Here is a 21,699-nt window from a genome sequence, read left to right as displayed (position 1 = left end):
TAGCAGCTATTTTACCATGAAGGCATGCTGCACAAAGTCTCCTCTTAACAGTTGTTGAAGAGATGTGTCTGCTGCTAGAACTCTGTGTGGCATTGACCTGGTCTCTAATCTGAGCTGCTGTTAACCTGCGATTTCTGAGGCTGGTGACTCGGATAAACTTATCCTCAGAAGCAGAGGTGACTCTTGGTCTTCCTTTCCTGGGGCGGTCCTCATGTGAGCCAGTTTCTTTGTAGCGCTTGATGGTTTTTGCAACTCCACTTGGGGACACTTTCAAAGTTTGCCCAATTTTTCGGACTGACTGACCTTCATTTCTTAAAGTAATGATGGCCACTTGTTTTTCTTTAAAAAAAAAGTGCTGCTTTTTTCTTGCCATAATACAAATTCTAACAGTCTATTCAGTAGGACTATCAGCTGTGTATGCACCAGACTTCAGCACAACACAACTGATGGTCCCAACCCCATTTATAAGGCAAGAAATCCCACGTATTAAACCTGACAGGGCACACCTGTGAAGTGAAAACCATTTCCAGTGACTACCTCTTGAAGCTCATCAAGAGAATGCCAAGAGTGTGCAAAGCAGTCATCAAAGCAAAAGGTAGCTACTTTGAAGAACCTTTGAAGGCACCAGACAGATAAGCACTAGTGATGAGCAAGCATGCTCGCCACTATTTGTTACTCGCCCGAGCATCACAGCGCTCGAGATGCTAGTTACTCGGCGAGAATTTTTTGAATGTTTGGGCGGGAGCTCGAGTCCCTGTCCCGCATGTTTGGCGAATATTAGGCAGCCAGTTACCATGAAGGGATTGCGGGACAGTCACTGTAATGTCATAGCCATGGTGGTTGTGGCATTACAGTGATTGGCTGGCCGCATAGTGTCATTGGGTCTATATAAGACCCGGGACTCTATACTCGTCGCAGTCTACCGGTCAAAGAGGCAGAGTAGGGAGAGCTGCAGCTGAGCGAGGGAGATAATTGGCGGCTATTTTAAACAAAGAATCCACACCACAATTATTAATCTACTCTAACAGTCCTTGTAAGGGCTCATTCTGATGAATATTAATCCTGCTGATAGTACTAGTTAGGCAGAGTTTGTGGAGAGTTGTGGAGAGCTGGTATAGTACAGAATAGGGTCCATTGTATGTTCTTTCTGCTGCTGGAACTCCTATCAATAGCCCTAGATATCAGGGCTTATAATATTCTTTTTGCTCTTAATCCTGCTAACTTTGGTGAAAAGCAATATAATACACCATTTTTACTGCTACATTTTCTTGTTAGCAGCATACAGCCAGATTTGGTTGATTTGAATAGCATTGCTGTATTGTGGAAGCAGAGAAACTTGTCCATCATCTTAGGTGGTCAAATATTACTGCAGTATTAATCCTGAATTTTTCTGAAAGCTGCAAAATATTATACTCTATTTAAAATCTGATAGCTATTTGTGTGTCCAAAATATATCCACACTTGTTCTCTGACCAATAGCATCGCTATACCAGCACTGCCTAAAAAAAATTCGCCTTCAGACATGATCAAATATTACTGCGGTAATAACCATGACATTTTTTGCAAGCTGCAAAATATTAAACTCCATTTAAAATGGGCAAGGCGCGTTGTAAGGGACGGGGAAGTGGACGTGATGCTGATGGTGCATGCAGAGGCCGAGGCTGCGGGCAAGATGAAACTGTGCCTGCTGAGAGAGTACAACAAGCACCCACATCATACGGAACATTACTCTTGAAGCCAGAGCAGTGTGAAAAGGTTGTTGGTTGGATAGCAGATAATGCTTCCAGTCAGTTTGCCACCACCACCATCACCCTGTCTTCCACACGGTCCAGGCTCAGTAGCCGTGAGTCTGGACCACATATTCCTCACCCTGATCCTCTTTCCTCCCACCATGCCAAGTGTCCAGAGATAAGTGATCCCACACTTGGACACTCCGAAGAGCTGTTCACATTTCCATTTATAGATTCTGGCCTCTCGCTTGGTCCGCTTCAAGCAGGGCAAGGGGAGATCACATGTAGAGATGCCCAAATATTTGAGCAGCCAAGGTCACATGAAGGCGATGGTGGGAAAGTGCAATTACTGTCGCAAGAGGTGGATGATGTTGATGAGACACAATTGCCAGCAAGTCAGGAGGAGGCCCAGGGTGCATACGTGGAAGACGAGGTGGTGAACAATGAAGTCACTGACCCAACCTGGCAAGGTGACATACATAGCAAGGACAGCAGCGCAGAGGGGGAGGGAGGCGTAGCACCACAACAGGCAGGAAGAAGCAGCTGGGTGGCCACAGACACAAGGCGGGCAACTGTTCCCCAAAACACCAATATGAGGAAAGTTGCCAGTCCAACTGTTAGGTCTTCCCGAGTCTGGCTCTTTTTTAAAGACTGTCCTGTTAACCGAAAAAAGGCTATTTGCAACATCTGCCATGCCAGCATCAGCAAACATACCAGCCTGACCACCACCAGCATGCTCAGGCACATAATAGCAAAGCACCCAACTAGTTGGGCCGAACACCAGGGTCCAGAAACAGTGTCTGTGGGTGACACCACTGCCTCTTCCGCTGTTGTACATGCGCGCCAAGCCTCTGTCCATGATGAGGCGAAGATGCCTCTCACCCTGCACCTGTCGTTTCACACTTGCAACCATCACCGTCAACACCCACGTCCTTGTCCCAGTGCAGCGTTCAGTTGTCCCTACCCCAGTCCTTGGAACGCAAGCGCAAATACGCATCCACCCACCCACAGGTCACAATACTAAACTGCCACATTTCTCTACTGCTTGCACTGGAAACGTTGCCTTTTAGGGTCATGGAGACGGAAGCTTTCTGAAACCTCATGGGGGCCGCTGTCCCTCGGTACTCAGTCCCCAGCTGCCACTATTTCTCCTGGTTTGTCATCCCCACCTTACACATACACGTGTTCAAGAGTATTACCCGTGCACTTATCAATGCAGTACCTGGGAAGGTCCACCTAACCACAGACACGTGGACAAGTTTTTGTGGCCAGGTATGGTACATTTCACTGACAGCTCAATAATGGGCTAATATTGCGGAAGCTGGGACCCAGTCATACCCTGGGATGGAACACGTCCTCCCCATGCCGAGGATTGTGGGCCCTGGGTCAATCAGGGTTACCACTACATTCTACAGCTCCTGCACCTTGTTCTCCTCCTCCTCTTCAGCCTCCATCTCTGAAATGACCACATCAGTTGCAAGCTGGAATCACTGCCTTGGCCAAGCGGCAACAGGCTCTGCTGAAGCTTATCTGCTTAGACGACAAACCGCACACCGCTGCAGAGTTGTTGAAAGCTGTAACAGAGTAGGGAGATCTGTGGCTCTCACCACTGAACCTACAGCCAGGCATGGTTGTGTGTAACAATGGCCGGAACCTGGTGGTGGCTCTGAAGGTTGGTGACCTCGCACACGTACCATGCCTGGCCCATGTGCTCAACTTAGTGGTTCAGCGGTTTCTCAAAACCTACCCAGATCTGCCTGAGCTGCTTGTGAAAGTACGTTGTGTGTGTGCCCATTTCCAAAAGTCAGTTACAGCTTCTGCTGCCTTGACAGTGGTTCAGCAGTGTTTGCAGCCTCAAGCTTACCGACTGGTGTACGGTGTCACCACGCATTGCATATGTTGGGAAGGATTTGTGAGCAGCAGAGGGCAGTTGTTGAGTACCAGCAGTCGAGTCAACACGCCCGTCAGTATTCAGGTCAGCCTCCGCACATAAGAGCTGATGAGTAGGCATCGATGTCTGACATCTGTGCTGTCATCTAAAACTTTGAGGACTCGACCAAGATGGTGAGCGGCGATGACGCCATAATTAGCATCACCATTCCGCTTCTTTATCTACTGAAATGCTTGCTGCTCACAATTAAAGAGGAGGCATTGCAGGCGGAGCATGATGAGATGGAGCAAAGAATTCTATAGGGTGATGCTACACAACCCAGCCTCATCTCATCTCAACGTGGATTGGGTGATAATTAGGAATATGAGCAGGAGGAGGAACAGGAGCTGGTTTCATGGGCTACAGACGGTACTAGCCACACCACATTCATAACATCTGTTCAGTGTGGATGGCCTGAAGAGGGAGAGGACAAGGATGAGAACCAGTAGGAGAATGAGGAGGAGAACATGGACAGTTGTCGTCTTTATGGGGACAGGGAAGTCTTGGCTGTTGGCAGTCTGGCACAAATGGCTGACTTTATGCCTTTCCCATGACCCTCGAGTTGTATGCATTTTGGGCAACAGTAATTCTTGGTTGGTGACACTTCTAGACCCGCGCTACAAGGAGAACTTTCTATCTCTCTTTCCCATGGCGGACAGGTCTAATAAAATCTTGCAGTACCAGAAGGTACTTATTAAAGAATTATTAAAAAAATCCCAGCTGACAACGCTGGCGGCAGAGGTCACAGTTCCTTGGATAACCAAGGAGAACAGGTGAAGGAGACACAAATACGATGCAGCAGAGGCAGGGAAACACTGTCAAAAGTGTGGAACAGTTTTCTCAGACCCTTCCAGTGCACCGGCCCTGATGCACGATGTACTCTGACAAGGAGGTAAAAGTTTTGGAAGATGCCGAAGGAGTACATTGCTGACCATACCAACGTCCTCCGTGATTCCTCTGTGCCTTATAACTATTGGGTATCCAAGACACGTGGCATGAACTGGCTCTCTATGCTTTGGAGGTCCTGGCCAGCCATGCCACTAGCGTTTTTCAGAGAGGGTTTTTAGTGCCGCCGGGTTTATTATAACTGATAGGAGCATCTGCCTGTCAACTGAAAATGCTGACAGGCTGACTCTTATCAAAATGAACAATGCCTGGATTGGGTCAGACTTCTCGACACCACCAGATGATAGCAGCGGAACATAAACTCAAATCCAGTGTTTTTTTTGGAGGGTCTATTCCCATGCACCCCTTCACACGCAGACATGGGTATACGCTTCAGGATTTTATCTATTTTATGTCATCCTCCTCCTTATCTTTATCCTCATTCTCAACCATCATATCACCATGATGACCATCATGCAACACCCACATAATTTTTTTAAGGGTGTTTGTGATGCCCATAGGAACTATTTTAAGAGGCCTACCTTTAATATTCTATATAATATATATGTATACCCCTCAGGGGTAAATGTTTTTCAGCTCATGCACTTAGTGCATGGTCATTACCAGTCTAGGAGACCCACTCCTTAATAATGGAAAATATTTTTTTTTACTGAGTCCCTTCACTACGTCTCTTCAAATTGGTATTGAAGTGCGTCCTAATTTTTGGCAGCCCTTGAACTAGCTGCATATGCAATAACAGTATAAGAGACCCACTCCTAAATAATGGGAAGGCCACTTCAAATCGATTCTATATTCTTCAATATTAACTCTTATCTGAAATTTGTATACAGGTGAGATATTGCACTATGGATAGCGTATTACACGCATCCAGACAGGGATTATTGTTTTACACTCTTGCTGCTGTAAGCAAACAAAAAAGAAAAATCTATTCCCTATTGATACCGCTGTTAGCTGCTTTTAGAATAGGGACAGGTGCTAGGTATCATCAGCTGGAAATGAGTGTTCATATTATGGTCACATACATATGTTCCACAATCCATATCTTGATTGATTTATTCCTTGCACTCGTTGACCGATTCATAATTTTTAATGGTGATCTGTATGTAGAAATTCATGAAAGCAGACAGGGTTCCTTGCGTTCCTTCACAGTTTGGTGGTGCAACGTACCAAAAAAACCTCTTCGGAACCTGTTAAATTCTATTTATTATTGTACTATATTACCTTTCTTATCTGAGATTCGTGTACGGGTGACCTATAGCAGTTGGGATAGCGTCTTACACGCGTCTAGTCAGGGATTATTATATTATACTCCGTGCTGAAAAAAAAATTGATTGATACCCCTCTTAGCTGCTTTTAGAATAGGGACAGGTGCTAGATGGTACTATCAGCTTGAAAGGAGTGTTCATATTCAGGTCACATACATATGTTCCACACTGCATAACTTGATTGATGTTTTCCATGCACTCATTGACCAATTCATAATTTTTACGGTGAGCTCAGAAATTAATCAAGGTTGACAGAAATTTATCATAGTTGACAGAAATTCATTGAAGTTGGCAGAAATTTTTCAAATTTGACAGAAATTAAACAAACTTAAAAACATTTTCTGATTTAATGTGTCCATTTTGTAGCATCGGCGTCTCTGCCCCGTTCTAGGCAGAGACGCCGTCCCTCTCACCTCCCCGCTCCTGGCGCGGCGTCCTCCAGCGCTTCTCTCCCCGCTGCTTCCGGCACGCGCTCCTTCCCCGGCAGTGTGCTTAGGGCGCGCGCGCGCTCCCCCTCTCTTAAAGGGACCGCGCGCGCCGTCCTAAGGAGTCCCCGGCCAATTGCCGGAGGACCTCCCATATAAAAGGCACCTCCTCCAAAATGGAGGTGCCCGAGCAATGTTGTAGCACTGTTCACTACTCTGCTTCAGCCCTCAGGTCCCGTTGCCAGTTACCTGCCAGATTCCTGCCAGTCTGCTGTCTAATTCCTGCCTGATATCCTGCTACCTGCCTGCTAGCCTGAGGTCCGACGGTCTGCCCTCCAACTTCTGTCAGTCTGTCTAAGGACCAGCTTGCCCGCTCACCTGGGAGCGCACATCTTCTACCTGCCTGCTTGCCTGAGGTCCGACGGTCTGCCTTCCAACTCCTGTCAGTCTGTCTAAGGACCAGCTTGCCCGCTCACCTGGGAGCGCTCATCTGCTGCCTGTCTGCTAGCCTACCAGGAGGCTCTGCCGTCACGTGCTGTGACCACCCGCCTGTCCAGAGACTCCTGCCCGCTCACCTGGGAGCGCTCATCTGCTACCTGTCTGTTGGTCTTCCTGGAGGCTCCGCCGTCACATGCTGTGACCACCCGTTTATCCAGAGACTCTCGCCTGCTCACCTGGGAGCTCACGTCTATCATCTGCCGCCACAGGTCGTACCAATCCTTTACCCAGAGACTGCCCCGGTCACTTGCCGTGACCTCCTGCCCGTTCATCCAGAGACTGCCCCGGTCACTTGCCGTGACCTCCTGCCCGTTCATCCAGAGACTGCCCCGGTCACTTGCCGTGACCTCCTGCCCGTTCATCCAGAGACTGCCCCGGTCACTTGCCGTGACCTCCTGCCCGTTCATCCAGAGACTGCCCCGGTCACTTGCCGTGACCTCCTGTCCGTTCATTCAGAGACTGTCCCAGTCACCTGCTGTGACTGCCTGCCCGTCTACCCTGGTCGCCACCGCTCCCTTACAAGGACCGCCCCCTTGTATAGTAGCTCAGAGGTTCCGCCTCCCAGACCCGTTACAGTTTGCTCGGGCCATGGAACCCGGTGGCACCCAAGCTCCCTCGCTCTCGGACCTGTGTCATGAACTGTCCCGTCAGAGGTCCCAACAGGAGTCCATCCTGGGTCACCTGCGGAATGTCAATTCTCGCCTGGACACTCTGACTGCTCTGCCTGCAACCACCGCCAGTGCCATGACTCGCAATCCGGCAGCTCCACTGCCCACTAATAACATGGTATCCTACCCCGGACCCCGGCTTTCTGCACCTCCTCGTTTCGGAGGCGACTCTGCCCAGGCTCGGGGCTTCATAAATCAGTGCACCCTGCACTTTGAACTCCTGTCTCACCAGTTTAACTCCGACCGGGCCAAAATTGCCTTCATCATGTCCCATCTCACCGGGGAGGCCCTGGCCTGGCTAAATCCTCTATGGGAGAGAGGAGACCCCCTGGTGTCCGACTTGCCTGCCTTTCTCACGGCTTTCTGGAAAGTCTTCGACGAACCCGGACGGAAGACCTCATCCGCATCATCTCTGCTACGCCTCCGTCAGGGAAGTCTCACCGTGGGCCAATATGCCATACGGTTCCGTACCCTTGCCTCGGAGCTGGCCTGGGATAATGACGCTCTGGTTTCCGTCTTCTGGGAGGGTCTGTCCGGCCGTATTAAAGATGAACTTGCCGGTCGGGCCATTCCTACCACTCTCGATGACCTTATAACTCTTGCCACCCGGATTGACCTGCGGTTCCAGGAGCGTGCCAAAGAGGTCACCCGTGAGAGGAGGGTTCCACGTCTAGCTTCTACTTTCCAGAAACCCGTCACTCCCTCCGTCTCTCCTCAGCTACACTCTCCTGAGCCTATGCAGGTCGACCAGACCAAGATGGTCGGTTCTCGCCAAGAATCTCGCCGAGCCGAGGGAAGCTGTTTCTATTGTGGCAGTATGAAGCACTTCATCCGTTCCTGCCCGGAAAAACCGGGAAACGCCAGTGTCTAGGACCACTCGGAGAGGTCGTCCTAGACAAAAGTAAGCCCTCTCCGTCTCTGACCTTACCGGTCTCTATTGCTTGGGGAGAGAACCGTCTCTTTGAACTCGCCCATCTGGATTCTGGAGCTGCTGGAAACCTCATCTCCCAGTCTCTGGTAGAGAGATACCATATTCCCACCAAGTCCTTGGCTGAACCATTGTCAGTCGCCTCCGTGGATGGAAGACTTCTCTCGGAGACCATCCTGCTCGTCACCGAACCCATAACCCTGCAGGTGGGAATGCTGCACTCTGAGGAGATCTCATTCCATGTGCTGTCCGGACTTTCTCACTCCCTGTTGCTAGGTCTACCTTGGCTCCAGACACATGAACCCGTATTGAACTGGCGGTCCGGTGAAGTACTCCGATGGGGTCCTGACTGCCATAGGACCTGCCTGGTCCCGGTCCGTCCACTTCGCCCTCAGCCTACTCCAGCTAACTTACCTGGTCTCCCGGCTCCCTATTGGCCCTATGCGGACGTCTTCGGTAAGAAGGAAGCTGAGACGTTGCCACCCCATAGGCCATACGATTGCCCGATCGACCTGGTACCTGGCACCACTCCTCCCCGTGGGCGTATCTACCCGTTGTCTGCAGCCGAGACCCGAGCCATGTCTGAGTACATTGAAGAGAATCTGGCTAGGGGATTTATCCGAAAATCTACCTCCCCGGCTGGAGCCGGATTCTTCTTTGTCAAAAAGAAAGACGGCTCGCTACGTCCCTGTATTGACTACAGAGGACTCAATCTCATCACGGTAAAAAACAAATATCCCCTGCCACTCATCTCCGAATTGTTTGACCGTCTCAAGGGCGCCAGGATCTTCTCCAAGCTGGATCTACGAGGAGCGTATAATCTGGTCCGTATCCGTCAAGGAGACGGGTGGAAGACGGCATTCAATACCCGGGACGGTCACTACGAGTACCTTGTGATGCCCTTCGGTCTCTGTAATGCTCCCACGGTCTTTCAGGAACTAGTCAACGACATCTTCCGTGACCTCCTGTACTCCTGCGTAGTGGTATACCTGGACGATATCTTGGTCTTCTCTCTGGATCTCCCCACACACCGGAGGGATGTTCGTCAGGTCCTGCTTAGGCTTCGGCAGAACCACCTTTACGCCAAATACGAGAAGTGCCTCTTCGATCAGACCTCCCTTCCGTTCTTGGGCTATGTCATCTCCCAAACAGGTCTGCAAATGGATCCCGAGAAGCTCTCTTCCGTTCTAAAATGGCCTCGTCCTGAAGGTTTGAAGGCGATACAGCGATTCCTGGGCTTCGCTAATTATTATCGTCTTTTCATCCCACACTTCTCGTCTCGGACTGCTCCCATATCTGCACTTACCCGTAAGGGGGCTAACCCCAGGACATGGTCGCCTGAAGCCGAGGAGGCCTTCCTTTCCCTAAAGAAAGCCTTCGCCTCTGCTCCCGTCCTGCACCGTCCGGACTGTAATAAACAATTCTACCTGGAGGTTGATGCCTCCTCCTCCGGAGCCGGAGCGGTGCTCACCCAGAAGTCTTCTACCGGGAGAATGGTAACGTGCGGCTTCTTCTCCAAAATCTTCTCCTCGTCGGAGCGCAACTACTCCATTGGAGACCGGGAATTGCTAGCCATCAAATTGGCACTGGGAGAGTGGCGCTATCTGCTTGAAGGGGCTCTCTACCCGGTAATTATCTACACGGATCACAAAAACCTGGCATATCTCCAAAATGCCCAGAGACTCAATCCTCGCCAGGCCCGGTGGTCGTTGTTTTTTGCCCGCTTCGACTTCATTCTTCATTTCCGTCCGGCGGACAAGAACGTCAAAGCTGATGCCTTGTCCCGGTCCTTCCTGTCCTCCGATCAAGAGGAGGAACCTACGCACATCATCGACTCCTCCAAGGTGATGAATGTGGCCCCCTTGGATCTGACTCGTCTTCCACCCGGTAAGACGTTCGTAGCTGTGTCAGATCGGGAGAGGGTTCTTCGCTGGGGACATTCTTCTAAACTAGCTGGCCATGCTGGCCAAAAGAAGACCTTCCAACTTATTACCCGGCATTACTGGTGGCCTACCCTGCGTAAGGACGTGGTAGACTTCGTCGCGGCCTGTTCATCCTGTGCCCGTAACAAAGTTCCCCGACATCTACCTGCCGGCCATCTCCTGCCCCTTCCCGTACCTGGTGCTCCTTGGCAACACATCGCTATGGACTTTATCACCGACCTTCCAGTTTCTGCCGGTTGTACTGTCATTTGGGTTGTCGCTGACCGTTTTTCTAAGATGGCCCACTTCATTCCCCTGCCTGGTCTTCCGTCTGCACCCGAGCTGGCTAAAGACTTTATCCGCCACATCTTCCGTCTCCATGGTCTGCCCCTCCACATCGTGTCGGATCGTGGGGTTCAGTTCACCTCTCGCTTCTGGAGAGCCACATGTAAGCTGCTGGACATTACCCTGGATTTCTCCTCCGCTTACCACCCTCAGTCCAATGGTCAAGTGGAGCGGATCAATCAGATCTTGTCCAGCTACCTCCGGCACTTCGTTGATGCTCACCACTCGGACTGGGTGGATCTCTTGCCATGGGCCGAGTTCTCTTATAACAACCATGAGAGCGAGTCCTCTTCCAAATCCCCGTTCTTTATAGTCGGTGGCCAACATCCCCGGATTCCACTTCCTGTCTCCGTTTCTGTGGACAACCCTGCTGCGGAGTCTCTTGTCAGCGAATTTTCTACTATTTGGGAGAGCACCAGGTCCGCTCTTCTTCTCTCCTCTGAGCGGATGAAGAGATATGCTGATAAGAGACGTCTGGATCCGCCCCAATTCCGTCCGGGAGACAAGGTTTGGCTCTCATCCAAACATGTGCGGCTCAAAGTACCCTCCTACAAGTTGGGTCCTCGATTCATCGGCCCCTTCGAAGTCCTCAGGCAAATTAACCCTGTTGCCTACAAATTAAAACTCCCGGCCACCCTACGGATCCCCAACTCCTTCCACGTATCTCTCCTCAAACCCGTTGTCTTTAACTTTTTTCAAAAAATCCAGGTGCCCCTCCTGCTCCGGTTTCCGCTGATGACATCTTTGAGGTAGAGAGTATTCTGGCCTCCAAGAGGGTAAGAGGAAAAACCTTTTTTCTGGTAGATTGGAAGGGGTTTGGTCCTGAGGAGAGAACTTGGGAACCCAGGGAGAACATCAACGCCCCGCTTCTCCTTGAGAAATTTCTTTCTGGCCAAAAAAAGAGGGGGCCTAAAGGGGGGGGTACTGTAGCATCGGCGTCTCTGCCCCGTTCTAGGCAGAGACGCCGTCCCTCTCACCTCCCCGCTCCTGGCGCGGCGTCCTCCAGCGCTTCTCTCCCCGCTGCTTCCGGCACGCGCTCCTTCCCCGGCAGTGTGCTTAGGGCGCGCGCGCGCTCCCCCTCTCTTAAAGGGACCGCGCGCGCCGTCCTAAGGAGTCCCCGGCCAATTGCCGGAGGACCTCCCATATAAAAGGCACCTCCTCCAAAATGGAGGTGCCCGAGCAATGTTGTAGCACTGTTCACTACTCTGCTTCAGCCCTCAGGTCCCGTTGCCAGTTACCTGCCAGATTCCTGCCAGTCTGCTGTCTAATTCCTGCCTGATATCCTGCTACCTACCTGCTAGCCTGAGGTCCAACGGTCTGCCCTCCAACTTCTGTCAGTCTGTCTAAGGACCAGCTTGCCCGCTCACCTGGGAGCGCACATCTTCTACCTGCCTGCTTGCCTGAGGTCCGACGGTCTGCCTTCCAACTCCTGTCAGTCTGTCTAAGGACCAGCTTGCCCGCTCACCTGGGAGCGCTCATCTGCTGCCTGTCTGCTAGCCTACCAGGAGGCTCTGCCGTCACGTGCTGTGACCACCCGCCTGTCCAGAGACTCCTGCCCGCTCACCTGGGAGCGCTCATCTGCTACCTGTCTGTTGGTCTTCCTGGAGGCTCCGCCGTCACATGCTGTGACCACCCGTTTATCCAGAGACTCTCGCCTGCTCACCTGGGAGCTCACGTCTATCATCTGCCGCCACAGGTCGTACCAATCCTTTACCCAGAGACTGCCCCGGTCACTTGCCGTGACCTCCTGCCCGTTCATCCAGAGACTGCCCCGGTCACTTGCCGTGACCTCCTGCCCGTTCATCCAGAGACTGCCCCGGTCACTTGCCGTGACCTCCTGCCCGTTCATCCAGAGACTGCCCCGGTCACTTGCCGTGACCTCCTGTCCGTTCATTCAGAGACTGTCCCAGTCACCTGCTGTGACTGCCTGCCCGTCTACCCTGGTCACCACCGCTCCCTTACAAGGACCGCCCCCTTGTATAGTAGCTCAGAGGTTCCGCCTCCCAGACCCGTTACAGTTTGCTCGGGCCATGGAACCCGGTGGCACCCAAGCTCCCTCGCTCTCGGACCTGTGTCATGAACTGTCCCGTCAGAGGTCCCAACAGGAGTCCATCCTGGGTCACCTGCGGAATGTCAATTCTCGCCTGGACACTCTGACTGCTCTGCCTGCAACCACCGCCAGTGCCATGACTCGCAATCCGGCAGCTCCACTGCCCACTAATAACATGGTATCCTACCCCGGACCCCGGCTTTCTGCACCTCCTCGTTTCGGAGGCGACTCCGCCCAGGCTCGGGGCTTCATAAATCAGTGCACCCTGCACTTTGAACTCCTGTCTCACCAGTTTAACTCCGACCGGGCCAAAATTGCCTTCATCATGTCCCATCTCCCCGGGGAGGCCCTGGCCTGGCTAAATCCTCTATGGGAGAGAGGAGACCCCCTGGTGTCCGACTTGCCTGCCTTTCTCACGGCTTTCTGGAAAGTCTTCGACGAACCCGGACGGAAGACCTCATCCGCATCATCTCTGCTACGCCTCCGTCAGGGAAGTCTCACCGTGGGCCAATATGCCATACGGTTCCGTACCCTTGCCTCGGAGCTGGCCTGGGATAATGACGCTCTGGTTTCCGTCTTCTGGGAGGGTCTGTCCGGCCGTATTAAAGATGAACTTGCCGGTCGGGCCATTCCTACCACTCTCGATGACCTTATAACTCTTGCCACCCGGATTGACCTGCGGTTCCAGGAGCGTGCCAAAGAGGTCACCCGTGAGAGGAGGGTTCCACGTCTAGCTTCTACTTTCCAGAAACCCGTCACTCCCTCCGTCTCTCCTCAGCTACACTCTCCTGAGCCTATGCAGGTCGACCAGACCAAGATGGTCGGTTCTCGCCAAGAATCTCGCCGAGCCGAGGGAAGCTGTTTCTATTGTGGCAGTATGAAGCACTTCATCCGTTCCTGCCCGGAAAAACCGGGAAACGCCAGTGTCTAGGACCACTCGGAGAGGTCGTCCTAGACAAAAGTAAGCCCTCTCCGTCTCTGACCTTACTGGTCTCTATTGCTTGGGGAGAGAACCGTCTCTTTGAACTCGCCCATCTGGATTCTGGAGCTGCTGGAAACCTCATCTCCCAGTCTCTGGTAGAGAGATACCATATTCCCACCAAGTCCTTGGCTGAACCATTGTCAGTCGCCTCCGTGGATGGAAGACTTCTCTCGGAGACCATCCTGCTCGTCACCGAACCCATAACCCTGCAGGTGGGAATGCTGCACTCTGAGGAGATCTCATTCCATGTGCTGTCCGGACTTTCTCACTCCCTGTTGCTAGGTCTACCTTGGCTCCAGACACATGAACCCGTATTGAACTGGCGGTCCGGTGAAGTACTCCGATGGGGTCCTGACTGCCATAGGACCTGCCTGGTCCCGGTCCGTCCACTTCGCCCTCAGCCTACTCCAGCTAACTTACCTGGTCTCCCGGCTCCCTATTGGCCCTATGCGGACGTCTTCGGTAAGAAGGAAGCTGAGACGTTGCCACCCCATAGGCCATACGATTGCCCGATCGACCTGGTACCTGGCACCACTCCTCCCCGTGGGCGTATCTACCCGTTGTCTGCAGCCGAGACCCGAGCCATGTCTGAGTACATTGAAGAGAATCTGGCTAGGGGATTTATCCGAAAATCTACCTCCCCGGCTGGAGCCGGATTCTTCTTTGTCAAAAAGAAAGACGGCTCGCTACGTCCCTGTATTGACTACAGAGGACTCAATCTCATCACGGTAAAAAACAAATATCCCCTGCCACTCATCTCCGAATTGTTTGACCGTCTCAAGGGCGCCAGGATCTTCTCCAAGCTGGATCTACGAGGAGCGTATAATCTGGTCCGTATCCGTCAAGGAGACGGGTGGAAGACGGCATTCAATACCCGGGACGGTCACTACGAGTACCTTGTGATGCCCTTCGGTCTCTGTAATGCTCCCGCGGTCTTTCAGGAACTAGTCAACGACATCTTCCGCGACCTCCTGTACTCCTGCGTAGTGGTATACCTGGACGATATCTTGGTCTTCTCTCTGGATCTCCCCACACACCGGAGGGATGTTCGTCAGGTACTGCTTAGGCTTCGGCAGAACCACCTTTACGCCAAATACGAGAAGTGCCTCTTCGATCAGACCTCCCTTCCGTTCTTGGGCTATGTCATCTCCCAAACAGGTCTGCAAATGGATCCCGAGAAGCTCTCTTCCGTTCTAAAATGGCCTTGTCCTGAAGGTTTGAAGGCGATACAGCGATTCCTGGGCTTCGCTAATTATTATCGTCTTTTCATCCCACATTTCTCGTCTCGGACTGCTCCCATATCTGCACTTACCCGTAAGGGGGCTAACCCCAGGACATGGTCGCCTGAAGCCGAGGAGGCCTTCCTTTCCCTAAAGAAAGCCTTCGCCTCTGCTCCCGTCCTGCACCGTCCGGACTGTAATAAACAATTCTACCTGGAGGTTGATGCCTCCTCCTCCGGAGCCGGAGCGGTGCTCACCCAGAAGTCTTCTACCGGGAGAATGGTAACGTGCGGCTTCTTCTCCAAAATCTTCTCCTCGTCGGAGCGCAACTACTCCATTGGAGACCGGGAATTGCTAGCCATCAAATTGGCACTGGGAGAGTGGCGCTATCTGCTTGAAGGGGCTCTCTACCCGGTAATTATCTACACGGATCACAAAAACCTGGCATATCTCCAAAATGCCCAGAGACTCAATCCTCGCCAGGCCCAGTGGTCGTTGTTTTTTGCCCGCTTCGACTTCATTCTTCATTTCCGTCCGGCGGACAAGAACGTCAAAGCTGATGCCTTGTCCCGGTCCTTCCTGTCCTCCGATCAAGAGGAGGAACCTACGCACATCATCGACTCCTCCAAGGTGATGAATGTGGCCCCCTTGGATCTGACTCGTCTTCCACCCGGTAAGACGTTCGTAGCTGTGCCAGATCGGGAGAGGGTTCTTCGCTGGGGACATTCTTCTAAACTAGCTGGCCATGCTGGCCAAAAGAAGACCTTCCAACTTATTACCCGGCATTACTGGTGGCCTACCCTGCGTAAGGACGTGGTAGACTACGTCGCGGCCTGTTCATCCTGTGCCCGTAACAAAGTTCCCCGACATCTACCTGCCGGCCATCTCCTGCCCCTTCCCGTACCTGCTGCTCCTTGGCAACACATCGCTATGGACTTTATCACCGACCTTCCAGTTTCTGCCGGTTGTACTGTCATTTGGGTTGTCGCTGACCGTTTTTCTAAGATTGCCCACTTCATTCCCCTGCCTGGTCTTCCGTCTGCACCCGAGCTGGCTAAAGACTTTATCCGCCACATCTTCCGTCTCCATGGTCTGCCCCTCCACATCGTGTCGGATCGTGGGGTTCAGTTCACCTCTCGCTTCTGGAGAGCCACATGTAAGCTGCTGGACATTACCCTGGATTTCTCCTCCGCTTACCACCCTCAGTCCAATGGTCAAGTGGAGCGGATCAATCAGATCTTGTCCAGCTACCTCCGGCACTTCGTTGATGCTCACCACTCGGACTGGGTGGATCTCTTGCCATGGGCCGAGTTCTCTTATAACAACCATGAGAGCGAGTCCTCTTCCAAATCCCCGTTCTTTATAGTCGGTGGCCAACATCCCCGGATTCCACTTCCTGTCTCCGTTTCTGTGGACAACCCTGCTGCGGAGTCTCTTGTCAGCGAATTTTCTACTATTTGGGAGAGCACCAGGTCCGCTCTTCTTCTCTCCTCTGAGCGGATGAAGAGATATGCTGATAAGAGACGTCTGGATCCGCCCCAATTCCGTCCGGGAGACAAGGTTTGGCTCTCATCCAAACATGTGCGGCTCAAAGTACCCTCCTACAAGTTGGGTCCTCGATTCATCGGCCCCTTCGAAGTCCTCAGGCAAATTAACCCTGTTGCCTACAAATTAAAACTCCCGGCCACCCTACGGATCCCCAACTCCTTCCACGTATCTCTCCTCAAACCCGTTGTCTTTAACTTTTTTTCAAAAAATCCAGGTGCCCCTCCTGCTCCGGTTTCCGCTGATGACATCTTTGAGGTAGAGAGTATTCTGGCCTCCAAGAGGGTAAGAGGAAAAACCTTTTTTCTGGTAGATTGGAAGGGGTTTGGTCCTGAGGAGAGAACTTGGGAACCCAGGGAGAACATCAACGCCCCGCTTCTCCTTGAGAAATTTCTTTCTGGCCAAAAAAAGAGGGGGCCTAAAGGGGGGGGGTACTGTAGCATCGGCGTCTCTGCCCCGTTCTAGGCAGAGACGCCGTCCCTCTCACCTCCCCGCTCCTGGCGCGGCGTCCTCCAGCGCTTCTCTCCCCGCTGCTTCCGGCACGCGCTCCTTCCCCGGCAGTGTGCTTAGGGCGCGCGCGCGCTCCCCCTCTCTTAAAGGGACCGCGCGCGCCGTCCTAAGGAGTCCCCGGCCAATTGCCGGAGGACCTCCCATATAAAAGGCACCTCCTCCAAAATGGAGGTGCCCGAGCAATGTTGTAGCACTGTTCACTACTCTGCTTCAGCCCTCAGGTCCCGTTGCCAGTTACCTGCCAGATTCCTGCCAGTCTGCTGTCTAATTCCTGCCTGATATCCTGCTACCTGCCTGCTAGCCTGAGGTCCGACGGTCTGCCCTCCAACTTCTGTCAGTCTGTCTAAGGACCAGCTTGCCCGCTCACCTGGGAGCGCACATCTTCTACCTGCCTGCTTGCCTGAGGTCCGACGGTCTGCCTTCCAACTCCTGTCAGTCTGTCTAAGGACCAGCTTGCCCGCTCACCTGGGAGCGCTCATCTGCTGCCTGTCTGCTAGCCTACCAGGAGGCTCTGCCGTCACGTGCTGTGACCACCCGCCTGTCCAGAGACTCCTGCCCGCTCACCTGGGAGCGCTCATCTGCTACCTGTCTGTTGGTCTTCCTGGAGGCTCCGCCGTCACATGCTGTGACCACCCGTTTATCCAGAGACTCTCGCCTGCTCACCTGGGAGCTCACGTCTATCATCTGCCGCCACAGGTCGTACCAATCCTTTACCCAGAGACTGCCCCGGTCACTTGCCGTGACCTCCTGCCCGTTCATCCAGAGACTGCCCCGGTCACTTGCCGTGACCTCCTGCCCGTTCATCCAGAGACTGCCCCGGTCACTTGCCGTGACCTCCTGCCCGTTCATCCAGAGACTGCCCCGGTCACTTGCCGTGACCTCCTGTCCGTTCATTCAGAGACTGTCCCAGTCACCTGCTGTGACTGCCTGCCCGTCTACCCTGGTCGCCACCGCTCCCTTACAAGGACCGCCCCCTTGTATAGTAGCTCAGAGGTTCCGCCTCCCAGACCCGTTACAGTTTGCTCGGGCCATGGAACCCGGTGGCACCCAAGCTCCCTCGCTCTCGGACCTGTGTCATGAACTGTCCCGTCAGAGGTCCCAACAGGAGTCCATCCTGGGTCACCTGCGGAATGTCAATTCTCGCCTGGACACTCTGACTGCTCTGCCTGCAACCACCGCCAGTGCCATGACTCGCAATCCGGCAGCTCCACTGCCCACTAATAACATGGTATCCTACCCCGGACCCCGGCTTTCTGCACCTCCTCGTTTCGGAGGCGACTCCGCCCAGGCTCGGGGCTTCATAAATCAGTGCACCCTGCACTTTGAACTCCTGTCTCACCAGTTTAACTCCGACCGGGCCAAAATTGCCTTCATCATGTCCCATCTCCCCGGGGAGGCCCTGGCCTGGCTAAATCCTCTATGGGAGAGAGGAGACCCCCTGGTGTCCGACTTGCCTGCCTTTCTCACGGCTTTCTGGAAAGTCTTCGACGAACCCGGACGGAAGACCTCATCCGCATCATCTCTGCTACGCCTCCGTCAGGGAAGTCTCACCGTGGGCCAATATGCCATACGGTTCCGTACCCTTGCCTCGGAGCTGGCCTGGGATAATGACGCTCTGGTTTCCGTCTTCTGGGAGGGTCTGTCCGGCCGTATTAAAGATGAACTTGCCGGTCGGGCCATTCCTACCACTCTCGATGACCTTATAACTCTTGCCACCCGGATTGACCTGCGGTTCCAGGAGCGTGCCAAAGAGGTCACCGTGAGAGGAGGGTTCCACGTCTAGCTTCTACTTTCCAGAAACCCGTCACTCCCTCCGTCTCTCCTCAGCTACACTCTCCTGAGCCTATGCAGGTCGACCAGACCAAGATGGTCGGTTCTCGCCAAGAATCTCGCCGAGCCGAGGGAAGCTGTTTCTATTGTGGCAGTATGAAGCACTTCATCCGTTCCTGCCCGGAAAAACCGGGAAACGCCAGTGTCTAGGACCACTCGGAGAGGTCGTCCTAGACAAAAGTAAGCCCTCTCCGTCTCTGACCTTACCGGTCTCTATTGCTTGGGGAGAGAACCGTCTCTTTGAACTCGCCCATCTGGATTCTGGAGCTGCTGGAAACCTCATCTCCCAGTCTCTGGTAGAGAGATACCATATTCCCACCAAGTCCTTGGCTGAACCATTGTCAGTCGCCTCCGTGGATGGAAGACTTCTCTCGGAGACCATCCTGCTCGTCACCGAACCCATAACCCTGCAGGTGGGAATGCTGCACTCTGAGGAGATCTCATTCCATGTGCTGTCCGGACTTTCTCACTCCCTGTTGCTAGGTCTACCTTGGCTCCAGACACATGAACCCGTATTGAACTGGCGGTCCGGTGAAGTACTCCGATGGGGTCCTGACTGCCATAGGACCTGCCTGGTCCCGGTCCGTCCACTTCGCCCTCAGCCTACTCCAGCTAACTTACCTGGTCTCCCGGCTCCCTATTGGCCCTATGCGGACGTCTTCGGTAAGAAGGAAGCTGAGACGTTGCCACCCCATAGGCCATACGATTGCCCGATCGACCTGGTACCTGGCACCACTCCTCCCCGTGGGCGTATCTACCCATTGTCTGCAGCCGAGACCCGAGCCATGTCTGAGTACATTGAAGAGAATCTGGCTAGGGGATTTATCCGAAAATCTACCTCCCCGGCTGGAGCCGGATTCTTCTTTGTCAAAAAGAAAGACGGCTCGCTACGTCCCTGTATTGACTACAGAGGACTCAATCTCATCACGGTAAAAAACAAATATCCCCTGCCACTCATCTCCGAATTGTTTGACCGTCTCAAGGGCGCCAGGATCTTCTCCAAGCTGGATCTACGAGGAGCGTATAATCTGGTCCGTATCCGTCAAGGAGACGGGTGGAAGACGGCATTCAATACCCGGGACGGTCACTACGAGTACCTTGTGATGCCCTTCGGTCTCTGTAATGCTCCCGCGGTCTTTCAGGAACTAGTCAACGACATCTTCCGTGACCTCCTGTACTCCTGCGTAGTGGTATACCTGGACGATATCTTGGTCTTCTCTCTGGATCTCCCCACACACCGGAGGGATGTTCGTCAGGTCCTGCTTAGACTTCGGCAGAACCACCTTTACGCCAAATACGAGAAGTGCCTCTTCGATCAGACCTCCCTTCCGTTCTTGGGCTATGTCATCTCCCAAACAGGTCTGCAAATGGATCCCGAGAAGCTCTCTTCCGTTCTAAAATGGCCTCGTCCTGAAGGTTTGAAGGCGATACAGCGATTCCTGGGCTTCGCTAATTATTATCGTCTTTTCATCCCACATTTCTCGTCTCGGACTGCTCCCATATCTGCACTTACCCGTAAGGGGGCTAACCCCAGGACATGGTCGCCTGAAGCCGAGGAGGCCTTCCTTTCCCTAAAGAAAGCCTTCGCCTCTGCTCCCGTCCTGCACCGTCCGGACTGTAATAAACAATTCTACCTGGAGGTTGATGCCTCCTCCTCCGGAGCCGGAGCGGTGCTCACCCAGAAGTCTTCTACCGGGAGAATGGTAACGTGCGGCTTCTTCTCCAAAATCTTCTCCTCGTCGGAGCGCAACTACTCCATTGGAGACCGGGAATTGCTAGCCATCAAATTGGCACTGGGAGAGTGGCGCTATCTGCTTGAAGGGGCTCTCTACCCGGCAATTATCTACACGGATCACAAAAACCTGGCATATCTCCAAAATGCCCAGAGACTCAATCCTCGCCAGGCCCGGTGGTCGTTGTTTTTTGCCCGCTTCGACTTCATTCTTCATTTCCGTCCGGCGGACAAGAACGTCAAAGCTGATGCCTTGTCCCGGTCCTTCCTGTCCTCCGATCAAGAGGAGGAACCTACGCACATCATCGACTCCTCCAAGGTGATGAATGTGGCCCCCTTGGATCTGACTCGTCTTCCACCCGGTAAGACGTTCGTAGCTGTGCCAGATCGGGAGAGGGTTCTTCGCTGGGGACATTCTTCTAAACTAGCTGGCCATGCTGGCCAAAAGAAGACCTTCCAACTTATTACCCGGCATTACTGGTGGCCTACCCTGCGTAAGGACGTGGTAGACTTCGTCGCGGCCTGTTCATCCTGTGCCCGTAACAAAGTTCCCCGACATCTACCTGCCGGCCATCTCCTGCCCCTTCCCGTACCTGCTGCTCCTTGGCAACACATCGCTATGGACTTTATCACCGACCTTCCAGTTTCTGCCGGTTGTACTGTCATTTGGGTTGTCGCTGACCGTTTTTCTAAGATTGCCCACTTCATTCCCCTGCCTGGTCTTCCGTCTGCACCCGAGCTGGCTAAAGACTTTATCCGCCACATCTTCCGTCTCCATGGTCTGCCCCTCCACATCGTGTCGGATCGTGGGGTTCAGTTCACCTCTCGCTTCTGGAGAGCCACATGTAAGCTGCTGGACATTACCCTGGATTTCTCCTCCGCTTACCACCCTCAGTCCAATGGTCAAGTGGAGCGGATCAATCAGATCTTGTCCAGCTACCTCCGGCACTTCGTTGATGCTCACCACTCGGACTGGGTGGATCTCTTGCCATGGGCCGAGTTCTCTTATAACAACCATGAGAGCGAGTCCTCTTCCAAATCCCCGTTCTTTATAGTCGGTGGCCAACATCCCCGGATTCCACTTCCTGTCTCCGTTTCTGTGGACAACCCTGCTGCGGAGTCTCTTGTCAGCGAATTTTCTACTATTTGGGAGAGCACCAGGTCCGCTCTTCTTCTCTCCTCTGAGCGGATGAAGAGATATGCTGATAAGAGA

Source organism: Phyllobates terribilis, unplaced genomic scaffold (genome assembly GCF_046119375.1).
Source record: "Phyllobates terribilis strain yellow unplaced genomic scaffold, ASM4611937v1 Scaffold_4__5_contigs__length_816908805, whole genome shotgun sequence".
NCBI lineage: Eukaryota > Metazoa > Chordata > Amphibia > Anura > Dendrobatidae > Phyllobates > Phyllobates terribilis.
The sequence above is the reverse complement of the archived record's forward strand: the minus strand, read 5'-3'. Positions refer to the sequence as shown.